Source organism: Saccostrea echinata, unplaced genomic scaffold (assembly GCF_033153115.1).
Source record: "Saccostrea echinata isolate AGI-Se365-2 ecotype Australia unplaced genomic scaffold, CSIRO_AGI_Sech_v1 ptg000001l, whole genome shotgun sequence".
NCBI classification, from domain to species: domain Eukaryota; kingdom Metazoa; phylum Mollusca; class Bivalvia; order Ostreida; family Ostreidae; genus Saccostrea; species Saccostrea echinata.
Genome location: NW_026889750.1, coordinates 16,237,957 through 16,246,141, shown reverse-complemented (window position 1 = coordinate 16,246,141; position 8,185 = coordinate 16,237,957). Strand labels below are relative to the sequence as shown.

The following is an 8,185-nucleotide window of genomic DNA, read 5'->3' as shown; positions in this document are numbered from 1 at the left end:
TTGAGCAATTCACAAATTGTTCTTTTTTAAAGAGGATCTGGTCATTCTTGTCTCCTTCTCCTTTTGTAATTAGACATTTATCATTACATTGATTTTCATATATTCCCAAGTATACATGTAGCAATCGAAACTAATTAGATTTAAAATCCTACTAAAGAAATACATATTTACAGTAGTATACAAATAAGATTGAGAAATATGTGTTTCTCTCTCTCTTGTAAGAGCTTTGTTCACATTTATTTTTAGTTGGTCACAAATATATGTCTATTCACTAGTGTAGCTAAAAATCCCAGAAATAAACACGTTTAGGGAGAGCTAGTCCTCGTAAAAACCCGAAGGGCTCGGTAAATGTCCTTATCGAGTACATGTAGCTATTGATCTCATAAAAAGCATATTTTGTATACTAACTTTGGCTTTCCATATAATATTTCAAGAAAATTAATAAATATTACATAAAACAATCATAACTGGTAGTTTAATTCTTCGATCAATATGAAGCAGCTGTTTACAAACAAATAAATGAACGAAAATAAAGAGTATGAACATCTTCTTTTTTCATTTACGTCACATGTTTCTGATGCGTTTATTATATTGACCATCTGCTACACTCCTATTCTTTAGCTCAACTGAGCCAAAGGATCAAGTGAGCTTTTTTGATCAAAGTTTTTCCGTGGTCCGTCTTTCTGGGCTCGGTTCATCTTGCACATTAGCAGGTCATTTTCGACTAAATGTATTGCAAAACTTTCTTACGTGGAGATTCAATTTTGTTTAGATAAAAGGACCATAGACACATTTTAAAGTGAGATTATTAAGAAATAGGGTTTGCTTATTAAAAAACAAATTTTGAATAATCATTAACCACTGAGCTTAAAAAAACAAAAAAAATATGTGAAAGTTTTCAAATATTAGAAAAGTCATCAAAACACGGAACCATAGAAAGGGGTCAATACATGTATTTGACAATGAATTGTATTGAGATAAAACTAAAAACATTGTGTTCGAGAACCTTAGGGCTACAGATTAATATACAGACTCATGTAGTGAATATTCAAGTTTGTTCAAACCATGGCCCCGGGAGGGGTGGGGGGGATTTTTTTTAAACACTGAAATGTTTCCTTATTTTATGCACTGTCATATGTATAAACAAGTATATGTATATTGTGTTTGTTCTTTTTCACCTATATTTTAGGCATTTTCCTTCTATACAAATGTGTTTATATTCTCTGTTTGCTCATATGGGTCCTGAATTATAATGAATCATCTGTTTTCTTAAATATAAATTATGATTACCGTTTTCCTTAAAGTAAGGATGCATTGACAAAACATAAGAGATATATTCAAGTGGTAATAAGTATATTGGCCAAAAATTGTCATCAATGTTTTACATTGGCATAAACTATTATATTCTGTTAAAAGAAAACATACGAATGGACCGACTAATGGTTATCATTCAGTTTTCATCTTACCTTTAACTAAGAATTAATAGTTTAAATTTTATTTAAAACTTTATAAGAATTTTCTGTATTGTTAATGCAATTATATGTATTATTTTTGAAAACTCTGTTTGAAATACTACAAGTATAAAGACGTAGTTTATCGATGTTTTAATGAGCCTTCCCATTTTCAGTTCTGGACCAACCCCTCTGTACATAGAAAAATATTTATATAAACTTTTCACCGACATCAGTGATTCATGTTCGTTTATGATTTTTGTATCAGAAATCAAAAGATTTATTAAAAACTCCAGTAAAGAAAAAGATGACAATCTCAGCTGCACTGTAAAGCAAACCTTTGCATATATATAAATCGCATTATTTCTATGGTCTATGTTAAGACGTTACGCGCAATGTTAATGCCATTTTACAATTTTAGTATCTGACCTATTAAATCCATCGGTGATTAAAAAAAACAAATCGCAATATGGGTGATATTGATATGAATGAATAGGTTTTGAACAGAACTACCCGACTCCAGTCAGAAAATAACATTAACGAGGTTCGCTCCTGAGCTTTTGTGCAGATTTATATCTTAACCTATATTTCAAAAATTCTGCATAAAGTTTTAGTTCTTGCAATAAATTTGGATTCTACAATGCCAATTAAACTATATTCAGTTAAAACTCCATGATTAAATTCCATACCAAAAGCATTAATTGAGGAACTATATTTTGTGGCGGAATGTTTTTAGAAGAAAATGATCATTTTTTTCTCTTACTAAGTATTTAAAGTATGTTAAGTTTGGATTCCTATTTTTCCATGCAGCCTGCACACAGAGTTATTTTGTACAGTAAACTGTTTTATACTGGTCCTAAATTATATATCAAATAAACTGTCATGAATTCTATCATCATATTTGATAAATATATGGCAAATATATTGTGAAAATCAAGAAAAAAAAATATCCCTATTTTAAGCTTAAAATTAGCACTATTTTAGTAATATCTAAAAATTAACATCACAGACCCCCAATTTTTATTTTATTTTCTGAATATATAAGATACTTTTAACCATTCTTCTCAAATTCAGTAAAATGTCATTACTTTCAAATTAATTTTTTGCTTGTTAGATTTTTAATGCCAGAAAAATGAAATTTTTTGAGTGCAAAAAGGTCAAATAATTGAACATGCGGAGTAATTTGAAAATTTTTTCGTTGTCACAAATTTTAATGTGTCTATTCAAGATGAAATAAGGCTGTGTTTGTTCCCATAATTTATTTGAATAAAAAATATTGTAGGAAAAACTTTAAAAATTGATTTATGTGTAAGATGTATTTACAGTGCAAAAAAGGTCAAACTAAATGCTCTGTAACGCCAAAAGAAGCGCATTGACCTCCATTTTTTGTTTTGATTTTTAATTAAGCTATGTGTCTAAATTCTAAAAATATACTTGATAAAAAATTCTCATTACTTTTGATGACAGGATCCAACCTCCTTAAGATAAATTTTATGCAAAATATAGAATTTTACAGCGCAAATAAAAGGAATCTTAAGCGTGTAACGCATTACATTTTTTAAGCAGGGATCACGCATTTTTCCTGTGTATAGTGTTCAAAAAAGAATCTCGAGTTTTCATTTTTCTCACAAAACAAGAGGAATCCATGTCGTTTTTGACTTATTTAGGGGTTCTGTTTTCCATGGTGGCAAGAAAAAGAAAGGGATAGTTACTTACATAATAAGAATCTGTAACGCTATTAATCAAAAACGTGCATGTCAATATAGAGATTGATTTTACTCATTTACAAAAAGTTTAAATAGAAACAATTTATATCAAAATAATGTGCTTTTGTTATATATTTTAAATATTTCATCAATGTTGATATTAAACTGCATGCTTTATAGTTAGTTTATGGATTACAAGTTCAACAGAAATTTCCAGCGTCTAAAATGACGTGTAAAAATGAGATCAATCCGTTTTTCTAGGGGTTAAATTCTATTTTTTTTTCATCGATTATAAAAATAATTATATGTTAAAAATGTGCTAATATAAACGATCATATTGAATGACAGATTAATAAATTTCTTCTATTAGTTATTATTTTACTCAACATTTAGGAGTTTCAACATATTTATCAGGTGGACGTTCTTGACGTGTTATTCGTTTTGCTTCAACGTAATGCATGTAAGTGCGTTTGAGAGTGCTTTGAGTAATAACAAACTTTATCAGATACAAATCGAAAGCACCCTTTTTTAAACTGGTTTAATTACAATTAGCCTATGATTTTTTTTACTCATATTTCAAGTACAAAGACATACCGATATGGTACCAGTCAAGCTAGTAACACTATTACATTGTAGAAGCATTACATCAATTTTTCCATAGCGCTATAAAAACGTAACGTCAAACGTCACAAACATCACGCGTAACGTCTAACGTCACGTGACTTTTATTTGTAAAGCTTGTATAAAAACATGGAATCGAAGATTGTCCGGTATTTGGCTGAGGGCACACTTACACATGTACTTGCAAATTTAATTCATAAATCTATTGCAATTATGTAATTATAAAAATTGATCTTAGCAAAGGTCATCTTCATTGCATGACAATCTAAACGAGAAGATCCTACTTGGTGAGGAATATGTGAGAAAATATTAGCTGATTCGTTTGCTTTTGCTATAGACTTTCCTGACTTTCCTGATACGATTAATAAGAAATGAAGGATTTACAGGGGGAAGGGGGGTAAGGCGGTCATTTTTCAGCTGTCTAGGAATATTGCTGCTTCATAATTTCGTTAAGATACCAAAACTCTCCCTGTCTCATAAAATTACAGTCCTTTTGTGTCACAGGAAATGACAAACTCCATCTCGATTCTTCTACTATCAATATTGGTGTTTCTTTGCTATTGCAAAAGTTTTCCAAGTTCTTTCTTAACAATTTATAATAAGAAATTTCTTCTAGAATATCATGTCCATAAGAATGAATTTGTTTCCATAGACGTTTTAGAAAGAAATGGTATAGTTCGTGATCGAGTTTGGCATACTGTCGATATAAACGAACTTCTTTCAGTCCAACTTCATTCAAGTCTGAACTTTCTTGATTAACAATTAGATTGACAAATAGAACATCCTTAACATTCCAGTTTAACATTCGTCTTAAAAGTACGATTGATTCGTCCATATACTCGTTTATAATGACAAGGTCGAATTCCTTATCAAGTTTCTCTAAATATTGCTTCACCTCGTGCGAGCTGAAAGAATAAAAAAGGTGCAATGGAAAATTAAATTCAAAGGCCATTCTTTTATTCAAAACGGATGTTACCGGATTGTTGTTTCCTTGTTTTCAGACAGAGTGGAATTCTGAAGAAAATGACGAAGGAATTGAGCATGTCTGTTATGTTCACCATAATGAAAATCCCGAATGATGGATTTAAATTGCAGAAACGGTTCTCGGACAATTCCTATGTATTTTGTATCATTTGGCATGATTCTTTCAAAAGCAGAACGGTTATAAACAACATGGAAACACAATATTTCGTACCTTTTACCTTTAGGAGGTGGAATGATATTGTATCCTGGTATAACTGATTCTTCTATACTGATAACATTAGGATAAGTTGATTTATTATTGGCAACAACAAAAGTTAAATTCCTTTTGAGTTCGTAACGAAGGAAGATTCCCTAAGCTGTTGTACTCCCCGTTTTGTGGACTTTCAAGAAAGCTATATGTTTATTTGGTGTTTGCTTTGTTGGAAAATGTATTCTGTTGCTGCATTATTCAAAACAGCTATTTGGTTTGTGTTTCCGTACTTCCAATATTTCTGCAACGATGTTCGGTATTCAAGGTTAGCGGTCATCATGTAAAGGAAAAGTGTTAGAAAAATTCCGAAACATATACATCTGAAATGTAAAATCTCAGTTTAGATAACGCTGAATTTGTCCAAACGAGGTGTTACATCTTAAAAGTGCATCAAACCTTAAAAAACGAATGGCCTAATGGTTACAAACAGAGCATGGATGGGGGACGAGGTCATCCAGGGAACAATAATTGTCATTTTTCAGAAGTTTTATTGAAAAGGCAAATTCTATGTTAAATAGAAATGTATAAAATGAAGAGGTCAATTTTTCATAAAATATGAGTCTTTTAAGTACATACATGTACCATGGTTTTAGAGATGCAAGTTTATCCCCTCCACACGCAAACAATACATACAATGAAATATATGGAGATAACGAACAGTATTCAAGCTCAAAAGTCCATTATACAATACAAAATAGGAGCAGAGCAAACACGGACCTCCAAACATCAGAGGTGGGATCAGGTGCCATGGAGGAGTGAGCATCCCCTGCCGACCGGTCACACCCGCCGTGTGCTCCTTGTCATGATCGGGAAATAACGGAAAAATCCTTCGACAATTCAGTGTGTAAATAATGGCCTAACAATTAGTATGAAAAACGTCAGTCAGCATTTGACTCAATGATAAATTGTATTTGCTGACAAGGTCATTGTATCGACCATAGAACTTACGAAATGATGATTTTAAACGAGACAGCTGATATTCTTGTTTCATCAACTTATTTGTCAATAATTTACCTCGTTTTAGAAATTGTACATACGTAGAGCATGCTCTTGCGTATCGAATTAACTGAGAGATATATACCCCGTATGCAGGTGATGAAGGTATATTGCTGCATAAGTAAGGGAAGTTGACGATTGAAAAGTTAAAGTCATCACGTTTATCATAAAGCTTGGTTGTTAGATTACCATTAACGTCTTTTTCAAGTAAAATATCCAAATATGAAACAGATGTGTCAGACTCTGTGGTATCTTTTATCTCAAGTTCACCAGGATATATCGTATCGACATAAGAATGAAAATAGCCATTGTTAATTGACAATACGTCGTCGATATACCTAAATGTCGAGTTGAACGCCACAGCAAGTGTTTTCTTCTTTTCACGTACGAGATTTTGGACAAATTCTGCTTCATATGATCTGCATAGCATATGGTCTGCTAATAACGGGCGCAATTATACACTAGTTAGATTCAAGGATCATTTTATATACATGTAAGAATTTTTCAGACATGGAAATCCTTTTCGTTGTAATACATATATGGAATGCCTATTATTTATAGACAGCAGATGCTGTTCTTTAACAAACTTCTTTTATGTACAGAAACGTGAAGATTTCATTCCTAATAACAATACCAACAAATCTACAACTTAGCGATGTTTGTCAATTAACTAAATTACTATTGGCAGAGTTTTTCTACATGTATATCGGAATGAACTGAATTTTCAGCAATACTAGGTATCAAATTTTATATTAACGTGTAAAAATACATACATCTTTGTCACTGATACAGCCATCACATGATAGCAAGTCTTCTCCAGCGTTTAATCTATCTGTAGAGGTTCACTATTGAATTATGCCTGCTGGTTATCTAGCTAAAAATCACCGAGTTCACCTCACGATCAATTCACCCATAAAAGGCATATTCAATGTAATTTTTGTTGATCTTTTGACGTATAAAGGGTTCAATTCAAGACAAAAAAGTTCATGTGCAATAAACCAAAAACAACTAGTATAACGATTGTGACATTTTATGGTCACAGATTTATAAGTTCAACATTTGGCTGACTTGTCTTTATATACTTATAACGATCGTCATATTTCTTTGAACATTGTGGAGTTCGTTTAAACTTCTTTAAGAAGATTAAGGGGGGAGGGTTGCCCCACATTAAAGACGCTGAAACAATTATGCATGAAAGAGGTTCTGTCATCAAGTTACGTATTAAACTTAGACATCCTTTTTCCGGTGACTCTGGGGAAGCTTCAGTAGACGAAAGACATAAGACCTATGGCATTTTTAAATGACAAGAAAAATGAAGAAAGAAAATCCTCAAAAGAAAACTTCCGATGTTACATTAAACTTTTACCAGACCTGTTTACCCATTGGTAAAATGCAAAACCATATCATATCTGTATCCCAAAAGCATATGAGAAATACTAGTATACTAGTAAGCAGTAAACGAGGGAAACTTATCTTTGCATGTAACTAATCACATCAACTTTTGTGAACGTAAAGAGTTGAATCAAAATACATTACATGTGTGAGAGGTATATACATGTAATATACTTGTGGCCAAATCTTCACATGCACAGTTTAAGGTGGCATTTTAAATAGTTCGCCCTGAGTAATACTTTTAAACAGCACGTTATAGCTGTTCGTGATTTAAAAGAGACTTAACAGTGCCAGATCTATAAAAAAGCTTTGGATGGAAATACAGCCTACGAAGACGCATAGAAGGCAAACATGTCTGATTCAATGATTTTTTTTTGTCAGGGAGAGGCATAACTTCACTTACAACCAAATATTCATTTTAATTATATATATATATATATATATATATATATATATATATATATATATATATATATATATATATATATATATATATATATATATATAATCCTCATTAATCAAAATTGCAAAAGGATCAGAAAAAAAGATATTTGTGTCAGTTTATCAGTAATGTGAATTTGAATCAAGTTTTATCTACTTCATTACTTACTTTTACCAACTCCGATACTTATGGATAAAACTACAGAAACTAAACATCCCAAATGAAGAATAAAACAGATATTACGGATCATTTTGATAAAATCAATTTCTCTTTCACAGTGTGTAAATTAAGTTTTCCAGAATCACATTATGAGGAATACAATCACTAACTTATTAATATCGTC

General features: G+C 31.4%; 1 pseudogene; it reads right to left on the bottom strand.

Annotated features, from left to right (window-relative positions):
• Nucleotides 1–4,199: 4,199 nt before the first annotated feature.
• On the bottom strand, nt 4,200–5,487 carry LOC133195053 (galactose-3-O-sulfotransferase 2-like; annotated as a pseudogene).
• Between the last annotated feature and the right edge of the window lie 2,698 nt (nt 5,488–8,185).